The sequence below is a fragment of the Callithrix jacchus genome, chromosome 11 (assembly GCF_049354715.1).
Source record: "Callithrix jacchus isolate 240 chromosome 11, calJac240_pri, whole genome shotgun sequence".
NCBI classification, from domain to species: domain Eukaryota; kingdom Metazoa; phylum Chordata; class Mammalia; order Primates; family Cebidae; genus Callithrix; species Callithrix jacchus.
Genome location: NC_133512.1, coordinates 84,970,001 through 84,995,145, shown reverse-complemented (window position 1 = coordinate 84,995,145; position 25,145 = coordinate 84,970,001). Strand labels below are relative to the sequence as shown.

At 33.6% G+C, this 25,145-nt stretch overlaps 1 protein-coding gene across 49 annotated transcripts in view; it reads right to left on the bottom strand.

Annotated features, from left to right (window-relative positions):
* The window catches only part of FOXP2 (forkhead box P2), a 593,473-nt gene that overhangs the window by 229,538 nt on the left and 338,790 nt on the right, over positions 1–25,145 (bottom strand). The window lies entirely within an intron of this gene.

Sequence of the window (25,145 nt, the reverse complement as noted above, 5' to 3'; positions counted from 1 at the left end):
AAGAAGCGGAATCTATTTCCTTTCCTTTCTAGCGACACTACCCTGGTGACTTGCCAGGACCAACAGAAAGTGGCGAAAGTGCTGCTTTGCCAGTTCCGGACCTAGCTCTTAAGAGGAATGCCTGCTTTTTCCTTCCCCGTAGGTAGCCAAGTGCCATGCTGAACTGAAACTGGGTAGATGCTGAATAATGTGAGACAACATTGGGAAAGAAAGGCCACAGAACAGCACTGAGAAGTCGGCTATGAGGCTGAGGCCTTCTTGGAAAGTCAAGCCCAGCCCCATCGCCGGATGAAGCCAGCCACCATGTGAGTGACCCCACCCTATTACTAGGTGGAACAGAGAAGCCACCTAGCCAGCACCTCCCTCAGTCCACAGAATCATCAGAAATAAACTGTTGTTGCTTCAGGCCACTAAGTTTAGCATGGTTTTTAAGGAAGCATTAAATATATAATGTATTTCAACCTTGGGAAGCAGCAAGCAATTTGGAAGAGTCAAGCTATGTGGAAAAATAACAGAATTTTCCCCAAAATGCAAAAGTCAAGAACTAGCTGAGTGTGGTGGAACATGGCTGTAGTCCTTGCTATTTGAAAGGCTGAGGTTGCAGGATCACCTGAGCCCAAGCGGTCAAGGTTGCAATGAGCCATCACTGCTCCACTGCACTCCAGCCTGGGCCACAGAGTGAGAGTCTATTAAAAAAAGAGGATCACAGTTAAGCAATTAGAGATACTGAAATATTATTAAAATATTACTACAATAACTGTTTTTTAAATAGTTTATAGTCCTGTTGAAAATTAGACAAGGATGGTTCTCAGATTTTTTATCTGGAAATTCATATCAGTGATGCTTATAAGAATAATATTAATCCCTTGGGAATACCCATGATTATGCAAATTCTTATAATCATAAGAAAGTATACTGAAATACAAGGAATAAGGTTATCTATACCAGTTCTAATTTTTATACATACAACTATACCTATTGAATTACTGCACCATTAACAACACATTCGCTGTCTTAGTATCAAATTACTTAAGTCACATATCACAGATAAGCAAGACTCATACGTTCAGATATTTTAGTTTAGGTTGTTTTGCCGTTTAACTAAAACATGGAAAGATGACCTTGAGTTTTGTCTGCATTCATTTTCCTTTGATTTATATGACTATGATTGTCATTATTACTTATTTTTAAAATCTTAATTTCTGTTCCTCAATACATTCGGTGTGGAGAACAGAATTAACTTGCCTTGTAAAATTGTCCTCTTTCTAATACAAAAATAAGAAGATAGTTTTAATACGATAATTTGATCTAATGCTATATAAAGCAAGGCTATGAGTTAAGCTTTTAAAAAATATGTAATTTTTAAATGTGAGCAGCAATTTTTCTCACAATATGATTTTTCTATGTAAATGAAACTTCCTTTTATAAGAAAGAACTGATTAGAAAGAGACTGAGAAGAAACATGATATTCATAAAAGCAACTTATGATTTTGTTTTAATCAAGGGGATAAAAAGTATATATATATATATAGTGAAACAGTTGCTATAGTCAAACAAATAAACCTATCCATTTTCCTCTATAGTTACCCTGTTTCGATGTGTGTGGTGAGAGCACCAATTGTCTAGTCTTAACAATTTCCAGTAAATGGTAGGTATTATAACCAGAGTTCTCATGGTGTACCTTATATCTCCTGACTTACTCATCCTACATGTCTGCAACTTTGTACCCTTTGTCTTACATCTCCCACTCACTGCCCTTGATAGCCACCATTTTATTCTCTCTCTCTCTCTCAGATCTCATATATAAGTGAAATCGTGCTGTATTTTTTTTTCTCTCTGTTTGGCTTTTTTCCACTACGTAGTGTCCTCCAGGATCATCCATTTTGTTCCAAAATGGCAGGATTTCCTACTTTTTAAGGCTGAATAATATTCCTCTGCATATATGCATACCATAATCTTTTTATCCATTTGTTGCTGGTGGACACTGAAGTTGTTTCCATATCTTGGCTGTTGTGAATAAAGCCACTATGACCATCAGAGTGTAGATATAATTTATGCTTTTTAAAATATTTAATTCCACATGCTAATTTCCTAAAAAAATCAATCGCCATGATATGGAAGATCATACCCTATCAAAATTCATAGAGGTAGTCTATTTAAATAGAAATCATTTTAAATGTGTATTGAAATCTGCAATGTGTTAAATCCAAGACACCCACTCTCTAAACTTTATCTTTCTTATCTCACAATTCTTGGAGATAACTGAAAACTAAAGTTGAAAAAGTTTTGTTGCAAAAGACCCAAGGTAAATCTGGTAAGGGTCAGAGTAGTTTCAAACAAGAGTCAGCCTAATTGTAGTACACATGGTTTTCTCATTGTTTTACGGAACCTGGGTTAACGTTTTAAAAAACTGCACATTTGATTACATTGTGGGGCTCCACAGCATGTCATTCAAACTTCCTTGTGATCTAGCATTTTCTTCCCTTTTCCAGTGTTATCATCTGTTTGACCTAACCCATTCTCCCATTCCTTTCTTAAACATCCCACATTCTAGTGAGTAAAAGACAGATAAAGAAGTAACAGTAAAAGTGGTAGGTACAATGACAAAGATACCTTTAGCATATCCTTGGAATAAATAACATAATGATTGGGAATAAGGATGAGAGTGAGGGGAAGGGCTTTCATGGAAAGCTGATTTGGATCTTGGTGCACTGAAGGATGAATAGGTTAACGAAATGGGCATTTTAGGCATAAAGCAGAATATGTGCAGGACACAAAATGTTGTGTATGCAAAAAAAAAAATGCATTGCTTGTAGCAATAAAACACAGAATTCAAGGTAGCATGGTGAGGCAGGATAGCCAGGCAGGTATCAGTATCATATAGGGTCTTCTGTACTGTGGGAAGGATTCTGGATGTATAATGAACAATGGGAAGCTGTTAGGAGCTTTTAAGAGAAAAGGTGGCAGGGTAGACTTGTTTTACATCAATCACTCTGAAGCAATGTGGAAAATTAATTGTATGTAAGAAGGTGGCTGGTACCAAAAGTAAAGACAAGGAGACAGTTAACTATAAGACTAATCATTTGACCAAGAGATGTACCTTAACTCTTTCTATAGCAAGTTGTGGGGGATATAGAGAGGAGGGTAACAGAGCTCCAGCTCATCCATATGCTGTTACTTTCCCTAAAGTCCAAAAGGTGCTTCTATGAGATGCTTTACTTTCTTCTGCTGGAAAACTCTATTTTTACTGGTTTTGTAAGTACAACACACTTTACCAACAGTGCCTGAAAATCATTAGTAAACAACATCTACACTTCCAGAGGGAATAAGGTTGTCTTTATGCACTACACAATATACACAATGGCAAATGGTTCTAGATATGGCTAGGAAAAAGATCTAGTATTTATGACTGGTAAATACAGACCATAGAGTGTGGAAGGATGATGAAGAGTTGGCTTCATTAGTTAAATGGATGTTTTTGCCATAAATTGAGCCAAAGAATCCAGGAAAAGAAAAACAGATTTGGGGTAGGAAACTTTTTAAATGAATGCAGTTTGGGTTCATATAGCTTAAAATTCTTAAGGAATATCTTAGTAAAACGTTCACTGGACATTGAATATGTACACATTTGAAACTCAGGGGAAAGGTCAGGGTCAGGTAAGATTTATAATGAAATTACCCAGGGATATACTATGGAATGAGAAGAATAGCGGGCAAAAAAGTAGGATTAGGGAAACATCAAGATTTAAGGAAAATATAGAAATAGATTCCCATGAAAAGACCAAAAGAGAGGCAGAATGAAAATCAGGAACAAATGCTGCCTAAGAAAGCAAGGACAAGAGACTTACTAGGTGTCAATGCACCTCTTGGTCCAGGAAGCAAGACCAACTGATAGAATCTTTCTTACTCAGGTTTTAATCCCTGACACAGGTCTTGCCACCAAGAAGATCTGAAAGAATATACAGATAAACTATTTTCTATCATTTTGCTTTTGAAGAGAAGGTGGTAATGTCATGGAATAGAAAAGAGTTGTGGAAGCACCTACAATGTACCAGATTGTGTGCCCGAAGACTTCAGATACTACCTCAGAGAAGAGACAGTATCAACATTGTACTGATAGTGAATAAAAATATCAGAGGACTTAAATGCAACCTAACCCCTCAGTCAACAACTAAACCTAATTCCTGTTTCTAACGTGAGGGTCCCTGGTTCTCCCATGTCTGTTCAGTGACTGACTAGCTTTTGACACATAGGAAATCTCTTAACTTATGTGCAATTTTCATGAAGTTGGAATAGATGTTCTCCAATATCATTTCCCATTCAAAACTGTTGTTTCCTTTATATTGGTCATAGAAAACATCCCTGATGTGTGTTTTCTACCTTAACAAACTTCAAATTCCCCTAATAAATATGAACTCAATTTTTTCTTCTGGAATTATATATCAGAGAGTTTTGAAGAAAACAGAAGCTCAATATTTATTTTTAACAGATAGACAAGTATTTTAAAAGTGATTTGTTATTAAACAGTTTAATTAGCTCAAACACTAAGAGAAGGCAGTTAACATACATCTCTTAGGCTTGCAAAGAAGACAAAGTCTCTTACATAAGACATTACAAAAAGATCATCTGAAAACTAAAATAATAGCATTCTATGATGAAAAAGCAGAAAACCAAGTAGGAATGCCAAAGGAATTGAGTAAGGATTATCTTAAAATCTCCTCATATTCAGCATATTCAGATAAGCAAGATGACACCCATGGAAGAATACTTTAAAAATATCCTGATGCTGCACACCCTTGCTATCAACTATACCTTTCAAAAATTTGAGAGAGGTGAAATGCCTTCACTGTGAAAGACCAGAAAGTAGACTTTATCTAAGATTTAACTGATCATCTTAAGGAGACACCACTGCAAACTTGAAAGTCAGCTTAGCTTTTATACAGAAGTCTGGAATACATCACACTAATCAATCTATTTCAAACCTCTAAAAAGATACCCTGAGCTATACTCATGCCTTTTTTGAAGCAGAACTATGTAACATTTGTCTACGACAGAAATAGCATTTACAAATACATTGTGTGTGTTGGAGTCAGAAAAACAATATACTCAAAAGTCTGTAAGTCCTTCTATCCAACTTTATCTGATTATCTTACCAATAGGATTTTGTTTAAGTTGCACATGGCTAATCCAGTGTGCCACTTACTTGAACCAGTGGCTCACTGTCAATCTGAAGAGATTTATAGGATGGTATCTGAAGGAATAAGTTCAACTGAGATATTGTTAATATCAAATTTAAGGAAAAATGGAAAAGTAAGACCATATCACAAAGGCTGACTGCCAGGAAGAAACAAAAATGACCTGACCTATATGTAAATACAAGAATTTTGTACTACAAACTTACCTATGATTTTTTAATATATACAGAGAAGACCAAATATCAACACTAATAAATGTCTTCTCTATGGGGTTAGAAAAGAAAAATAGGAAAGTTTAAAGAATTCCAATTTCAGTTTATAGAAGAGTAATATGGAGAACAGAATATTAACAATTACCTTTAAATGTATTATTCAGCATTTAAAAAAATCAGTTGTCACCTAATAGCTGTCACCACTGAAATGCAACCCTTCTACCATTTTGCTCCTGGCTAGCTCTTTCTATCTTAGCTTAATTGTCACTCTCAATCTGGTGCTCTCTGCATTCCTTTCTCATAACATCTTATTATTTTTCTGTATAGCACTTATTACAACTTGTAATTACTTGCTATTTACTTTTATATGTTAAGCAGCTACTATAAGCCAAATATTGTGCTAGGTAAATGATGTGCTTTCTCCATCACTAAGTTGTAAGCTCAAAGAGGGCAAGCCCTATATTTATTTTAATAAGTCCAATATACTAAGGCTGAGTAAAATGAATGAATAAGTGAAGGAAGAATGAGACAGAGGGACTTATTTTCTTTCTGATAAGGACAAGAACAAGGTAAAATCATTTAATGAGTGTGTGTGCCCCAGGAGCTATCGGGCATTTAAACTTGTTTAATACCCGCATCCACATGGAGTAGATAGTATGATACTCTTTCATCAAACAATAAGTTGTGGATTAGAGAAGATAAGTTACTAGCCTAAGGGCAACAGCTTACAACTGGTTAAAGTAAAATTCACACCAAAATCTGTGCACTTTAACACCAATGTATTATCCTACCAAATTTCTAGATCTAGAATTTCATGAAAATATATATGTGTCAAGAGGTCATTTCAAGAGTCTGTTATTTCCCTGACAGCACATTATCACTTGAAAGAACAAGCGTTAAAGTGATTCCCAGGTTCTGCTGGGAAAATAGGTAATTTTTGATTATTAATATTTTCTAATTTTATTTACTCTCAGTATGTAGAATATAAAAAAATTAGTTGATGATTATAAAACAAATCCTGAAACATTTTATCAGATATTATTTCAAAGCATTTTAAGAAATAATATTAAGAGTAAACTTTTCTCATTTAAAAAATATCTTTGTATCAAAATTATATATGTATCTTTAAAAAATTAAACCAACTTGTGTTTTAAATGAACTGAGACTTTAAGTTCAAAACGTCATAAATATACATTTTAATTATTTGATATGATTCCTGAATATTTTGTTCATTTAAAAATATGCATCCCTCTATGTACTTCCAGGGGTTTCATTGTATTTAATAGGAACAGTGGGGTGTTTTTTTTTTTATCCTAAAGAAATCTCATAGCCTTTTATTCCATGTAAAGCTGTTCCCAAACACATTATTTAACTGATGTGCATTACAGAAAATATTTTGCTTTGGAAACACTTCAAACAAGGCAAATTCCACAGGAGACAGGGCTACTGACTAACACAACACAGCGGTATGACCTCTTGACCGAAACTTTTCTGAATGTGCATCACAAAAGACCCCTGACACCTGTCATTTTCAGATTAATAAAAAATTTCTAAAGAATACCACAATGCTGCTTGAGTACAAATAGAAGAAATTATATACTCACATATCAACAAAGTTTATACCTTTCCCTCAAGCTATATATTTAAATTTTGATCTGCTCTTACTTGTTTTAAAATCCAGAAAACTTGTCATACTACTGTGGCAAGCCTAAGTTCACCAGTTTCCTAGCCTGTCTCCAACACAAATGCAATTTTCATGTGTCTAAGAACAAATCCTCCACATCAGGCATCTTATAGCTTCCCTGAGTAAGCCAAACCCATTTTAATGTTTTGAATAAAAACACTGAGGAAGGACATATGTTTTTGGTTAAATATATCAGAAAACCTGCAATAGTCATATCAACCTAATGGCATTGAGTTTCAAAGCTAGTGTTTGCTTACAAAACCTACTGAGATTTGCAAATGAATAATTTAATGGAAAATCTGAACATTTGCAATTAGCTAAAAATTTAGCATTTCTGGAATCAGGCAGAATGCTTTTTCACATATTCACTTTTATATTAATTTGCAATTTCGTACATAACTGCATACCTGGATATCATGTATATGTATGATTATAAAGTGAACTGTATTTTTAATAATAGGAAGGCCTTAATAGAATAATAATGGCTTTTATATGGATTCATTTGTAAAGTAAATTTTTATAACATAAATCATTTCTGTTAATCTGGATTTACTTATTTCAGACTTAATGGAATACAGGTAGGTATGCATATAGCAATTTGAAAGTTATATAACTCTTTTGAATACAGGTAAACGTATATGGATTGAGGTTATAACCAATTAAACCTAGGTAGCAGAGGTGAATTACTTGTATCATTGACAAAGTGGGGACTAAAACTACGCATTCTAAGCTGGAAGACTGGTGAGTATTCAAAATCTATTAAAAGAGAGTTAGTGATGACAAATGAAGGCTGAACAGTGGCTCAGGTTCACAGAATGACCCATCCATCTATCAGTACAGTTTCTAGTACTTATAGGACCCAAATCCATTCACTTTGCAGAAAACAAAAATGTTCTTATTGAGAACTTTGTTTTGGGGGCAGGGAGAGTGGGATAAGTACAAGTGTGCTTTACATTGATTACTTACATTTAAATATAATTGTGAAGTAAAAGTTGACATATATGGAAATAAAGCATTGTTTAGTTTTCAATTTAAAAATAAATGAATGTGACATATTATATACTTTAGTTTCTAATAAAGAATACTTACACAAATATAAGCCATACTTAACCTTGATATTTTTAGATCCTCTGTCTACTTAAAGAAACTTGTCTTACATATATTTAAGTTCCTAAACTATTATTTTAAAAATAATGTGAACACAATAATAATGATAGCAAACACACATATATATTTCTAAATTTGTCACTCTTCTATGTTGTTCTACATTATGACTCATTTAGTTCTCACAACAATGCTGTGGGGGACAATACTATTATTATTTACATTTTGGAGATCAGGAAACTGGGGCATCAAAGTTTAAAAGAAAGCATAATACGATTATTAAAATATTTGCAGATAATGCCAAAGTATTCAATTTGTAAATTTTTCCTTGTAGTTTTCTAATACGTTAGTAAATATTCACCAAATATTCCATTCCGTTTTTTTCACAACTTAAAAAATTTTATCCTTCTCTGTTTCTGAAAGAAGTTTAACAATCCAATCAGTGTACCATAAAATAAAACTTTTAACTTTCTAAACTGGCCTCAAAAAATAAAATTGCAATTGTAAAGAAATGGCAGGAAGGTTCGTGGTACTAATTAAATACTGAGTTTATCCTCACAAACTACGAATATGTCACTGTGTGTAAAGCTGCTTGTCAGATGGCCATTTCTTATCTAGAAAGTGGAATGGCTAAGCAATTGTATACTTCTCTATAGCTGTACTACCAAATATTAACATGAAAAGGCTAGTGGTACCACTATGGGTATAGCAGGAAAGGACAAAGTGGGAATAGAAAAAGGCATTAACTTAACTTTAAATTTCATTTTTCCCTGTTTAAATTAGATTTCTTACATTATATAAATGTAACTTTATTACATTTACTATATTATGGTGACACTTGAAGTACAGCTATTGTGTGATTCTGCCTGTGCCCCAGGTACAATATAAACTAAAGCTTATAACTCAGCTTTGAAAATTAGCTCATGAATCAAAGGAGATATAAATTCTAAGCTTCAAAACCCATCTTTATTTACTAGATTTGCAAGAAATCCATTTGGATTTCATTAATATCAGTAGTTATTTTAAAAAATCAAATTTTTATTTTCTTTACACTCTTTACCATTCCATTTTCTAGAGACTGCTTTTCTCAGCTATTTATACCATGGCACAACTTTTACAACTAAAATACAAATTGTAAAATTACCAATAATGGGGTTTAAAGGCATTTCCCCTTCCAAGTTCAAAACATAGTATGTGGACATTGCAATGAACTTGGCCATTTAAAATTTATTTAATACTCAATCTATAAGTAACAGTGAAGAGATTAAATACATTTTAAAGAAACACTTTATGAAAGTTAACCTACCTTAAACTTTTTTTCATCTGCTAGAAATCACTCTGAAAGGTTTCATTCCAGCTCTCAGATGCATTCATTCATTTGCATTTAGCAAAATTTTTTCTGCATCTACCATATTCAAAACTCCAAAATAGAACTTGATAAAATGGTCCTTCCCAGAGTAAATGAATGTGAAACAAATAATTGCATGTTCTGAATGTTATAAAAGGAATCTGCCCAAGATGGGTATGTGTTTGTGTATGGGTGCGGGGAAGGTAGACAGAGATTTTCTGAAATGACTTGAAATCTCAGATTCAAAAGATGAACAGGAATTTCACTTAGGAAGCGTGAAGGGTTAAGGAGCTGGGAGATAGGAGGAAAATGTTAGTGTGATGTACTTCTCATCCAGGAAGAAAACAGCTTGTTAGGAGTTCTAAGGGAGGCAAAAGAGAATTTGGTTAACTGGAATTGCAGAAAATGTTTAACTGGGCTAGAACAGCAAGAGAATAGGAATAGATAAGGGAGAAATGACGCAGAAGAGGTAGCTTAGGAGTGGCACAGTCATGGAAAACTCTATAAGCCTTGCTAGGCACAGTGGCCTTTATAAGTATCAAAGGGAAGCACCCAGAAGAATAGGGACATGACATGTCCAAATTTGGATTTCATAAAGATCATCTGGCTATAGAGGGAAAACTAGATGGGAGAAGCTATTGATGTTATTAGATAAGAGAAGGATGTAAAACAGGTAATGGCAATTGGGACAGTGGGAAGCAGACAAAAGCAAAAGATATTTAGGAGGAAGACGTAAAAAATGGTCTGCAATAGATTGAATATGGGGAATGAGGGAGTGAAAGGAGACAAGAATCCTAGAGTGCTTTCTTCTTTTGTGGAGTAGACGAAAGTGCCACTTAAAAAGATAGGAGGTCAGGTGCAGTGGCTCACCCTTGTAGTCCTAGCACTTTGGGAGGCCGAGGGTGAGTGGATTCCTTGAGGCCAGGAGTTCGAGATCAGCCTCGGTAACATGGTGAAACCCTGTCTCTACTAAAAAAAAAAAACAAAATTAGCCAGGTATGTTGGCATGATGCTGTAATCCCAGCTACTTGGGAGGCTGTGACAGGAGAATCAATTGAACCCAGGAGGTGGAGGTTGCAGTGAGGCAAGACTGCCCCACTGCATGCACTCCAGCCTGAGCTACAGAATGAGCCTATGTCAAAGAAAGAAAGAAACGGAAGAAGGAAAAAAGGAAGGAAAGGGGAAAGGGGAAGGGGGAAGGGGGAAGGGGGAAAGGGGGAAAGGGGGAAGGGGGAAGGGGAAGGAGGAAAGGGGAAAGAAAGAGGCAGCAATGGAAGAGAAATAATTTGGGTGAAAGAATGAGTTTAACAGGCAGGAAGATATATGTCAATATAGATAAACCAAAAACACTGCAGAGTATGTGAAATTATTAAATTAGAACACTGTTGTTAATGAATTTTTATTTTGCATTGATGGGTTTGTTGGCATATCTTTGAATGGGAGGTGGGTTTTAAAACTCTCTTAGAACTATAATAATATTGGTTTATTTAAAAAGCAAAGAATGATTATACAGAAATTAGCTTTTTAAAAAAAGTATGACCTGAATTTTATTGTTTACATTACCTTTTGTGTTATTTTAACAAGACTCATTTTCATATATTTTATATTAATAGATTATTAGCTCCAAGAGTGGAGGTATTTTTGCTGTTTTATTTTCTGTCTATAAATAAGACAGCATCAGAAACTTAATAGATCCTCAATAAATGTTTGATGAATGAATGAATGATAAAATATATAGTATATTTAATTATGGTAGTATAATTATAAGAACTCAGAGGCAAACATGAATGTTACTGAAGAACTTGATGATATAATGCATTTCTAAACCTGCTTTGCAGGGACTTTAGAATTGCAATTAAATTATCAATGCCCATAAAACTTCTTTGACATTATCTGAAAAAAATGGGAATAAAAATGCTTATGACACAAATCTACACATTTTAAAATGATGTTAAAAGTGCCCTAAAAATATCAGACTTATGATTTCTTTTTAATATTAAAGAGCAAAAAATCTAGTTAATCATATTGCAGACTAGTTAATTCAGTATATATTATGAGTCAGAATGAATGTGAATTTCTAATTATAGTACAAGATTGGCTACTGCATTTTCACACACATAGTTCTCTACAACTGAGTGGAACCACTGCTCAGAAAAGTAGAATGAGAAGTTTTCTTTAACATCTTGACAGAGTATCATGTACTTAATTAAATCAGGTGTGTTATCTGAAGGTAATTTCTTAAACTATTTGAGAATTACTATATACATCAATATATATGTAGAAGAAATGGATTGTAACATTAACTATTAAATTTATATATAATCTTGTATAAAATAAAGCTTAAATTAGATACTGTGTGCATCATTTTCACAAGATTAAGATGGGGCTAGTTTTGATACTTTATCCCAATCTACATAATCTACAATTTTCTGTCATTTTAGAAGATCCTGTACATAGTTGAAAATGAGCTGGTAACCCACAAAGTAGGATATGAAACACAGTTACAGCTTTGTAGCTGCTCAGCCTTTTATTCTACAATCTTTGATTTTAAATAAAATCCAAATTTGGACTCACTTAGAAACACAACACACTAAAAACAGACATAAAAGGAAATGAATTGTAAAGTTAGAGTTGATCCTAAGTTACATACTGTCGAAGGCCAATTTATGTCTTGTTTAGCAAAGGGTCACCATAACACTTTTAATTCTTGATGCCTACAGCAAATCTCTTGTTATTTACAGAGTATAAAAAGGCACAAATTCATTTTCTTAATAAGCCTCTTCAGTTCTTCAAATAGTTCCAAGAAATGCCAAAGGCTTGCCTTAGTTAACAAGTACAAAGATAATCCAAAGTACAGCAGTGTCAGCTAAATAGTATTTCACCCCCAAAGATGCTGTTGGTGGGATTTTAGCAGCTATAGAAATGTATGAGGTATAAAGTTTAGCTGAATAGAAAAAAAAAGCCACTGGCTCTAAAAAATGGAAATTTTGTTTTCCATGTACCAATTGGGCTTCCAGAAGAACACACTATTTTCTTCTTTTAAATTATGTGTAATTTTCTCCAAAATAAAGAATGCATGGTAATTGCGGAAATTAAAAAAATGCAGAAGAAAAAAAGTTAAGAATTTTCTCATTTTTGTTCTTTAAACTTTTTAAACATTAACTGTAATCATGCAGTACATATTAACTATATAAAGCAAATTAATTAAATATCTGTTTTCCTGATTTTTAAAGTAACAGTTATAGAGAATTTGAAATATACAGTCATCAATCTTAAAACTAAAGATTATATATTTATTAGTTACCAAGTTTTGAGTACTTGTTCTCAGTCTAGGAATAATACATGCAGTTAGTATAATTTGATGCATGCAGTTAGTATAATTTGGTGCATGGTAGAGAAGTCAATACTTGCACAATGACATTAAAACAGTAATTCTTTTGGAAAACAATTCAGATACCAATTAATAAAGCTGTACTAGTGAGAAAGAAAGGACAGGTCCAACTTTGAGGATGAAATATTAATATGGCTTAGCAGAAAACTAAGACTGAGCCTTTACAACCAAGTGCTATAAAAATCACCACCACACTTGTGGTTGTGGAAATCACTTATGGTGATTTCAAGAACTTGAGAAGCTCAACTTGACACAGTACTTATGAATATCATTCCATGTTTTGTCAGTCCTTAAAATCCACATGCAGATTAAGTGTTCTATGTTTTTCAGCCTTTGTTTGTCTCTTGGTGATATTTCAGAAAGGACTGTGAAAACTGAGTCAAGAGTCAGGTATGGACAGTGTCTCGTGTTTATTTAACATAATTCGGCATCTATTATACATAGAGCGATCACTAATCACTCGCATTTATAGTGACACTAAGTTCTTTTGAGGATAAAAAGGCAAATGACATATCTTTTAGCACTGGCCTCAAACGTCTTACATTCTGGCTTAGGATTTAAAACATGAGTAAAGAATGTATGATGGCAATGTAAATTAGTTCAGCCATTGTGGAAAGTAGATTGGTAATTTCTCAAAGAATTTAAAACAGAATTACCATTTGATCCAGCAATACCATAATTGGGTATATACCCAAAAGAATATAAATCATTCTACCATAAAGACACATGCATGCATATGTTCATTGCAGCACCAATCACAATAGCAAAGACATGGAATCAACCTAAGCACCCATCAACAATAGACTGCATAAAGGTAGTATATATACAGCATGGAATACTATTCAGCCTTAAAAAAGAATGAGATCATGTCCTTTGCAGCAACATGGCTAGAACTGGAGGCCATTATTGTATGTAAGCTTAAGCAGGAACAGGGAGCCAAATACTGCACCTTCTCACTTCTAAGTGGGAGCTAAACACTGAGTACAAAGTTGGGAACAACAGACACCAGAGCCTATTTGAAATGGAGGGTGGGAGAAGGCTGAGAACTACAAAACTACCTATTGGGTACTATGTTTATTACCTAGGTGATAAAATAATCTATACTAAAACCCCATGACACACAATTTACCTATATAAAATAACAAACCTGTACATGCACCACTGAACTTAAAATAAAAGATTTTTAAAAAAAAAGGTTCATAAAGTAAGTGATTGCCAGAACAAGTGGGAAGAGATGCATATTTATATCAAAGTCAAGATATGTCAGGGCTAATGAATAGAATATGCCTTTTTCTGTATTCTTTTTTAAAATTAAAGAATGCATAATACAAGACAAAATTAATTTTATTCTTTACTATTTTATTAGGATAGATCTGTAAGAGTTATCTTTAAATATTGTAGAGACAATATATATTTTATATATTGAGGGTCTGCACATAAAATACCTGCTTTTTCTGAAATCATTTTGAAAAGTTTCAGTGCACAAGAGAGCATATGTACTTTAATCATCACACAATATGCATTTCATCATCTGGCCTACCATAAGGATGTGGGTACGAAACATGGGGTGAAGCCAAAGGACTACCATAAAGGCAGTTCTTTGCTCTTCTGATACTCTTGCTTGAAATAATCCTTTACACTTAGAATTGGAGTTTCCTCTTACTCTGTTGTAACTCACTCACATAGATTGCTACTTGCTGCATGCAAAGAAGTGCCAATTCTATCTTTGGTCCAAATGACATTAAAAAATACAATGAAATGATGTCACCATTTTTTTGCCTCCTTCTCCTTTTATAAACAGCTGTATTGAGGTACAACTTACATACCATAAAATTCACCTGTTTTGGCTGGACACGGTTGCTGACATCTGTAATCACAACTTGGGAGGCCTAGAGAGGTGGATCACTTGAGCCCAGGAATTTAAGGCCAACCTTGGCAACATGGCGAAAACCTATCTCTACCAAAAGCACAAAAAAAAAAAAAAAAAATAGCCAGGCATGCTAGAGCATGCTTGTAGTCCCCGCTACTCAGGAGGCTGAGGTGGGAGAATCACCTGAGCCCAGGAAGTTGAGATTGCAGTGAGCTATGATTGTACCTCTGAACTCCAGCCTGGGCAATGGGAGTGAGACCCTCCTTGTCTTGAAAAAAGTATTCACCCATTTTCAATGTATAATATAGTATTTTAGGTAATTTTACAGAGTTGTGCAATCATTACTGAGGTCCAATTTTAGAATATTTTCCATCACTAAAAAAAATCCTCTTGCCCATTTGCAGTCACTGTTCTTTTTTACCTCTGTCCCCAGGTAACCACTAATTTTTCTGTTTACATAAATTTGCCTTTTTTGAACATTTCATACAAATAGAATTATAAAGTATCTGGCTGCTCTCACTTAGCAAAATGTTTTTAAAGTTGTTCATGTATGTTGTGGTATACGTCAGTGCTTCATTCCTTTCTATTGCTGAATAATATTTTGTTTTGTGATACCCGTCCACCAATTAATGGATGTTTGTGCCATTTCCACTTTTTTGCTATTATAAATAATGCTGCTATTTATACCTTTATAAATATATGTAAATATATGTCTTCATTCCTCTTGGATAGATACATAGGAGTAGAATTACTAGGTCATATAGTAGAAGTTTAATTTTTAAGATACCGCCAAACTGTTTTCTAAAGTGGTTGCAACATTTTATATTCCACTAAAACTGATAAGACTTCTTGTTTCTCCGTGTTGTTTTCAACACTTGTTATTGTCTTTCTTATTGTAGCTATTCTTGTAAATGTTAGTATGTCAGTGTGGTATTAATTTGCATGTCCCTAATGACTAATGAAGTTGAACATATTTTCATTTACATGCCTATTGCCCATTCATATATCTTCTTTGGTAAAATGTCAATTCAAATACTTTGCTCATTTTAAATTGGGTTGTCTTAAAGTGAGTTGTAGGTGCTCTTTATATATTCTGCATTATCACAAATTTTAGAGAAATTGCTTATTTGAATAGAATATATTCCAAGGAGCTGCATATAAAATGAATCAACTGATGGCTGCCATTTTATTTAAAACCATGATTATTTATGTAAAATCATTGACAATTTGTGAACTAAGAAAGGAGTGAACATTCCAATTTTCTTTCATTTTCTTCCTTCCTTCTTACCCTCCTCCCCCCATCCCTTCCTTCTCTCTCTCTCTTCCTTTCTTTTTCTTTCATTCTTTTGAGATAGAGTCTCCCTCTGTTGCCCAGGCTAGACTGCAGTGGCACGATCTGGGATCTCTGCAACCTGCGCCTCCTGGGTTCAAGAGATTCTCCTGCCTCAGCCTCCCTGAATAGCTGGGACTACAGGTGCGCACCACCATGCCCAGCTTTTTTTTTTGTATTTTTACTAGAGACAAGGTTTCACCATGTTGGCCAGGCTGGTCTTGAACTCTTGACCTCAAGTGATCTGTCTGCCTTGGTCTTGCAAAGTGCTGGGATTACAGGCATGAGCCACCATGACTGGTCAAACATTCCAATTTTTTATTTGATCATCTTTATAACTATTAGATTGACTAGTTTTATTAATCATATACACATGAATAAAAACAGGACATTTATTGGAGTTAGAGTTAATAAAATTATACATTATATTTTTGGACAGTAATCTGCCTAGGCCTTTGCATCTTTCTGGGCCATTATTTTAATAGCAAAGGTTAAATTTTCTAAGAATTTCTAAGATTATATGGATCAAAATCAAAATTTATTCATCCATTCCATCTTTCTTTCCTTCTCCTTCCCTTCTTTCTTTGCTTCTCAAATTAGTTCTATTTCACAGTGAGGTGTTAAAGTTTCCACTGCTACTTTATTCCTCCTCACTCTGTCAACTGATGGCTTGATAAGTTTTTGATAAATTACCATTATGATTGCTATTGATATCTGTTAGCACAGGCAGTACTAAGGTATGGAGGATCAAGCTTAGTCTCTGTAGAATAGCCATGGATGATACATGGCAATGTTACTAAATGTTCTAAGCAGAGTTTTCTGAACTAAATACTACCAAATTTCAGCCAATGGATCACTTAAGTCACATGAAGTAAAATCAAATTTAAATATAATAATTTAGATTGTTCTACGGATATTTTTGAATTAGATTTATTGAAAAGGGCAATTTTCTGATCTCAGAACATAATTCATCATACAAAATATCTAACACTATATGAAGGTAACTTTAAAGCTTTCAAATCATTTAGTGATAGTGTAATGACTTCAGGAACAAGTCATTGCCATAATATGAGATGGAAAATAGAAATAAGTGACATGATTGGCTACATATAAATGAAATCTAAAGTCTTCATTCATATATTATAGTTCCCCCAAAAGAGGAATATATTTTAATTATAGCAGTGGAATTTTACTGACAATATTCAGCATAAATAATTCTGTGTCTTAATTATTTAAGTAACTGTGAACATTGCCTATGAAATAATATGATGGAAATATTCTGTCTTAAAAGTATATAGGATTTATTGTCAGAAAGCTTGAGTCTGTCTTACTAGCTATGTGACTTTGAACAGATTGTTATCTTTGAGTCTCAATACTGTGACCTATAAAATAGGGATCATAACAAGAGATGCCTACCTCACATTACTGTCCAAACCATTATATTAATGTATTAAAAATTATTCCATAACTGTTTAAAGTCATATGAATCTTTTTATCATTAGAATTACTTGAAGATAGGTTTCTACAAATACTGGTGATTATGGAGGTGAGAGGATCTATTTATTATCTAAAGAACCATCTTTACTGGGCATTTCCTGTCAAAGATAAAAGTATAAAGCTAGTATTACAAAATAATATTTTAAGATAATGTAGGCCAGTTGTGGAAATTTATGCCTGTAACACCAGTACCTGTGGAAGTCAAGGTGTGCAGATCTCTTGAGCTCAGGAGTTCAAGACCAGTCTGGGCAACATGCCAAAACCCAGTCTCCACCAAAAACAAACAAACGAACAAACAAAAATTAGGGGCTAGGCCCAGTGGTGCACACCTGTAGTCCCAGCTACTCAGGAGTTTGATCTGGGATGATGGCTTTAGCCCTGAGGTGGAGGTAGCAGTGAGCCGAGATCACGCCACTACACTCCAGCCTAGGTAAAATGAAAAAGATAATTTATGCATAACACAATGATGTTTCTTGTTGCTATCATACCACATTTATATTTGAATGCCATGATTACATCATTAGAGCATTTTTCTTAAAAAAAATTGAAGTAATGATTAATCAACTAGAGGCTTTTGAATTTGAAGATTATTCTTATCCATCCCCAATTACAAAAATATATAAAGCTTTAGCTCTACAGATACAAAACAGGCTCAGGAAGGTCATGTTAACATGCCAAAGTTCATACAGTAAGTCTGAAATACTGCTACAAAATCATATCCAATAAAATGTAATCATAAAATTTTAGAATTCTGAAGTTGAGAAGGATTTTCAAATCCAGCCCACTCATTTCGAAAACAGAGGTCCAAAGAAACAGATTTCCTTATCCAAGGTCATGTTAGAATAGGAAAAATTTAATATATGACAAAAGAATGTATCTCCAATTTATATTGACCTTACACATAAATAATAAACTAAATTAATTTATACCAAGGTATTTTGTCTTTAAGTTATTAATTATTACACATTTGCATGTATTAGATTTCTTTATTTTCACTTTAAAAAGAGAAATCAAACAATGTCTTCTCTGATCACATTAACATCTACTTCCGTGCTTTAAAATCAGGCTATATTTGCCACTCTAACACTCTGGTAGTCAATGGTAGCAACTGACTAGGCTAAAAGGGTGTTTGAGGTTAAGTATCATATTTTATATTGAACATCTGAAATTGGAATAGAATGGCATTAGGCATATGGATTAACTATGGAAACCAACATCTAAACTCATTTTTTATTCTAGTATCACATCTAGATGTGCTATTAAGATATTATTTCATTCTGTGCACAGTTTTTAATTTACAAATTATTCTTCAGCAAATTTGTCTTTGAAAAGAATTAAATTACAATGGGAAAAATCCTATATAATTATGTTATCTTGACCAACAAAACACATATATTTACTTCTTTTTTCTCTCTGTTTCAAAACTAGTTGTTGTAATGAATATATTTTTATTTTATTTGTATTTTAAATATATAAATATTTCCATAGGATAATATGACTTTAAGGACAGCCATATGGGTTTCTTCTCTGACTTAAGCAGACACATGAATATTACATTTTAAAAAGGTATGACACCTGCTAACATGCACCTGATGGGTGATGTCTAACAGTGCTTTCCAAGGGGCTATTCTCTTGCTTTATAGAGGACATGTAGAACAGAAGAGTTACAAAACTTTTGAATTGAGGTCTATTTCTGAGACTTGGTTGGATTGTATATAAAATTTAATGCAGACCCAAACGTAACTAGAAAAATGTAGTTAATCTAAATCCAAATGAAGCTACAATGCCTCAAACTTAACTCCAAGGACTTCCAGACTGTAGACTAATCATTTCTAGTAGAAATAAAATGTGAGCCATGTAGGTAATTTTTAATGCTGTAATAGCCAAATTTAAAAAATAAAAGCAAGTGAAGTGGATTTTAATAATATATTTCATTTAACCCAATATATTCCAGAATATCACTTTAACATAATCAGTTGTAAACATTATTTATTGAAATATTTCACATTCTCCCTTTTGTACTAAGTATTAGAAATCCAGTGTGTATTTTACACTTAAAGCACATCTCAATTCAGAATAGTCACGTTCATGTGTTTAATAACCAAACAAGGTTACTGGCTACTGAATTGAACTGGGCAGATCTACAGACTGAGTCTATAGTGAAGATTCAATCAGAGCAGGCCCGTGCAGGTGCTCTACAGGTCAACAGGATCATGAAAATGAGATGGTAAGGATACTCTGTCTCCTTCAGTCAGTTTAGTTGGAATACTTACATATTTGACTATTAAAAACAGTATGAGGAAAAAGCCTCTTATTACTTGGTAAAAATGGTAATAATTCTTATGTTAATTTTATTGAACACTTACCATACATGTAACACTCTTCTAATCTATTAATATTCACTTACCCCTCACAATAGTCATATGAAACAGAGTTTATTCTTATCTCCATATTACATAAGATGCCTGGTAGAAAGACTTCATGGAAGGACTGCAGTCAGTTGTTGCAGATGTCGTTTCTTAATAAAGGAGAAAAAATAATATTCCCATGGTAATAGCAAACTATTAAAAAGAGATAATGATCATCTAAGGCACTGCTCCATATACACTTGGAAGACTTTAGGGAACACCTGCTGCCCAAATAAAAAAAATATTCTTACAATCTACAAAGGTATATTTTAGTGCCATATTTAGCATCTCATAAAAACGCAAGATTTGGAAAAGAAATCTTGAAATTTGCATGAAAAAACACCTAAATCACACACAAATTACCTGGCAATATAGCAATATGTCAATGAATACTAAAAATCAACCATAATAAAAGACCTCAGTCCACAAACAGTAAATATGATATGGGAGACAAATGCTAAATTTAAAAAGTCAATAAATTCAAGACTGATCATACAACACTGCAATGTAAATAAAGAATGAACACGTTTTTGTAAAACCAGTTTTCTTCTAATTATCAGTCTAAATATGAGGATCATTTGTAGAAACTACCATACTAAGGTTTAGAAAATGAAATGAAAAACTAAGCTGATCAGAATAATTAATGTGTATTTTCTCATTATCTGATACCATTTAGGTATATATTTATTATAAGCCGGAGCAGGGAAATGCCCTCTCTACTGTTACTTTGATCTCACTAACTTCTACTCATTCTTCAAAGCTTCCAGCCTTTATTGACCACCCCCTCTACTACCATCACTCTTCCTCTGTTGTTTCTCTCAAAGTAACATTTATATCTCCTTTGAAGCATCTGTCACCATTTCAGATTTATGTATGTGATTATTTAGTGTCTATTCTCTGCTAGATTGATGTCTGTTTTCTTCTAGACAGTAAGTTTTATGAAGGCAAGGGCCGTATCAGTTTTTGCTCAGTATTCTATTTGCTGTCTAGCAAAGTGTCTAATGCACAGCAGATATTAAATAAATAATTGTTGAGTAAAATAATAAATTTGCTAAACATTTTATATCTATAACTTTATTAACTTCTAAAATAATTATATTAATTATTTTTTAGGCACTTTGATAGACAGCAAATAAAATACTGATTAAAAACTGTTATGGCCCTTGTCTTTATAATACTTACTGTCTAGTGAGGAATGGACACCAAATAATCAAGTGACAGGTGCTTCAAAGGAGATATAAACATTACTTTGAGAGATACAACAGAGGAAGAGTGATAGCAGTAGAGGGGGTGGTCAAGAAAGTAAATACACTAATAATTATGTCAACCATTTTTACCTGCAATTCATAAAGAATCTTGGGTTCAGCGATTTGTCCAAGATGACACAGCCAAAAATATTTAGTATTGAACTCAATTTGTTTAATTCTATTAATCACTTTTCAAAACCCAAGCCTTCCTTTTCTAAATTTTTCCCAATGCTTCACAGTACATACTCAATACAAGTATTACTGAGTTTGCACCTTGAATTAATTTGCTCCTTTTCTTTTTTCTGTACTGCCTCTATCTAGGCCAAACTGGTAAAATTTTATTTCAAAAATATAAATCTTCCATCATTTTCCACTAAAATAATCTTTAATGGCTGTCTAACACGTACAGAATGAAAGTCAAAACTTCTGGGCACAACAAACAAGATCCTCCAGTATCTAGATTTAGCCTACCTATTCCAACCTCATTTCCCAGTTACTCTCCCAATAGTCTGTATGAGGTCCATCCAAATACTGAATGTCTCTCAATATTCTGTACTTTTTATACCTTTCTGTCTTTCTGTACCCTTTTCTTTCTATCTATAATTCCTTCTCTCTTTTTTTTTTTTTTTTTTTTTTTGAGACAGAGTCTCACTCCATCACCAGGCGCCAGGCTGGAGTGCAGTGGCGCGATCTCGGCTCACCGCAACCTCCGCCTCCTGGGTTCAGGCAATTCTCCTGCCTCAGCCTTCTGAGTAGCTGGGATTACAGTCATGCACCACCATGCCCGGCTAATTTTTTGTATTTTTAGTAGAGACGGGGTTTCACCATGTTGACCAGGTTGGTCTCGATCTCTCGACCTCGTGATCCACCCGCCTCGGCCTCCCAGAGTGCTGGGATTACAGGCTTGAGCCACCGCGCCCCCTAGCTAATTTTTTTGTATTTTTGGTAGAGACGGGGTTTCACCATGTTGGCCAGGATAGTCTTGATCTCTTGACCTTGTGATCCACCTGCCTTGGCCTCCCAAAGTGCTGGGATTACAGGCGTGAGCCACTGCGCCTGGCGTTTCCTTCTCTTTTTCTGTCCATTGATCCGTTTCTTCATGAACAATTAAAATGCCCTTCCTAAAGCTTTTCCTGATAATTTAGTCTGAGTCCATCCTTCCTCTTCAAGGCCTCAAAGCACATCTACCTCTATCATGGCATGAATATCTTCTATACTGAAAGCTGGGGAAATGCTTTCAACAAACATTTATTTTTAACCATAGTGAAAAGTGATGGGCTCACAGTTGTTGAACCTGTGAATAAGCAGATACAAATTCCCAAATTCCATATTCACAATTGAAGTTAAGGTAACTTCTGTTATGGGAGCATTATGACTGTTTATTCAGTTACTAAGCAGAGTTTTGCAATAAGGTGGGACATTTTGGGATGCTTTAACAAGGAGGAGAGTTGGGTTCTCCATGAGCCATGTGAAATCTTATGAGACAGAAGGAAGTTTTTTCTTAAAATGTGTATGTTAATTGGAAAGAATGGCCCTTGTATTTTATCATCAATAAAATTACAATTAGTTTCTAAGGATTATGCACATACATCAGAAAACCATTCCAGGAAATTTTAATAAAATACGTAAGATATAAAAAATATATATGTATATTTATGGAAGGTATTAATTTGACACTACCTGTTAAATAATTTTTACTGAAAAGTTGTTTTATACATCCTAGTTTTTTCTTAACAAAAGCAGCTGCTCAACTATAAGAAAGGGAGAATTAGGGGAAAAACAGTATTTGGTCAGGTTTTTACCATAAATTGTCTTTACTACTCCTACCCTCAGATCTCTCAACAAAGACTACAAATATTTGGGGAAAAATATATTTCATATGTAATTCTAAACCCACATAGAATGACTTTGGAAGTACTGACTCCATGAAGATAAAACATGCATGTAAAATTTCATGAGGAATTAGTTTTTCTATTATTAATTGTATTCACACATTTCAGAAAATGGGAAATATTTATTTGGGGAAAATTAGAAACTCACATTAATAACCTTTTTTTTCTTAATGGTAGTCATCACCTAAATTTATCATGAAACATTCATTTCACATGGTATCTTGTTCTGCATTGTTCACTTTTCATTTTTCTTTTTTAAAATTATACTTTAAGTTCTAGGACACATGTGCAGAACATGCAGGTTTGTTACACAGGTTACATGTTCCATGGTGGTTTGCTGCACCCATCAACTCATCATCTACATTAGGTATTTTCTCCTAATGCTATCCCTCCCCTAGCCCTCCATCTCCCGACAGGCCCTGGTATCAGATGTTCCGCTCCCTGTGTCCATGTGTTCTTACTGTTCAACTCCCAGTTATAAGTAAGATGCATTTTTCATTTTTCTATTTATCTACATAAAAGCAATTATTACATATTAGTTATGTTTTAGTATGAGTTGAATACAGTATATTTGAAGCACCACATTAATTGTCGCATCAAATGTCACGTGTAATGATTTTGAACAATGGTTTACCTTTGCTGCTATTTATCATCAACCATTTAATAGTGAAAAAGAGAATGTGTCCATCTGAAGTTTTTACAGTAAACATATTTTCATTAGAGGATATCCACATATGGTGAAAAAAGATAGTAATATGTACTTTCCATCAAAATCAATGAGAAACTTGATACAGCCCCATAAGACCCTCATCTTTAGAGTTGCTAGTTAAATGTAAAGTACCTCAGCTCCCTCAATGCCAGGGAATGCGTTTTGGCACTGCTTTTGTAAACTGTCATTTTAAGCATTTATTATACAGTTGTTTGCATTTCTTTCGAATTAGTGCACATATATTTGACTTTAATGTAGTTTTGTATTACTTATAAAATATTCATATGCATTTTACATAGTTAAAACAAGATGGTAAAAGTTCTTTCAATAATTGTGTTTACATATCTATTCCTTGTTTCTCCATATTTTAATTTAAAAATGTTAAATTTACTATTAATTATACATATAATACATCAAATACATTTCTATACCTTACCCCTTCATATATATATTAAACTGTGAGGTCAGAAATATACTAATATTGCGAATGGGATATGAGAGCCCAAAAAACAATCTAAATTTAGGAGTTAGGCATTATGTTAACCAGAACAAAAAAGGATTTCTCACTAATCTCAATTATCCACCTCTTTATTTATTTTTCCTTATAAAGAAACAGAAATTTTCTTTTAGTATTTTGAACTCAAAATGGCAATCAGCTAAATTTGATTTCCTAGAAGGCTATTCAAGAACAATTTTTTTTTTTGCCAGCTACATCTACTAGACAACATTAAAATGTTGAGAGTGAATAAAGAGAAACTAGAGAAACAGCACAACTACCTAAATATGTTAATGGTGCATTCCCTGAATTAAAGTTGAGTATATTTGTCGTCTCTTATGAGCCATTTCAACACAAATATCCAAGGACTCTTTTTTTTTCAATACAATGCAGCCATATCATGCCTATCACTTTATATTTTATACATTAACTCCTCTTTTGCCAGATGAATTTAGAAAATTAGTAGCATAGGCTTTAGCTCCAGATCACTATTTCACTGTTTTCTGAGCCATTTCCTAATTATTAATTACTAATATTTATGTAACCCAGTCTTTTAACTGGGAATCATCACTTAAATTTTAATCAAATAGTTTTAATACTATGAAATCTATTTCTTTTTAGTTGTCAAAGAACTGACTTGGATCTCATATATGCATATATCCAGAGTCAAAGCACATATGTATTTTTTGACAGTAATTTTAATGTTAGCTTCTTTAGCTGAAATATTGCAATGAGAATACTTTAAGACACACTTACACCTAG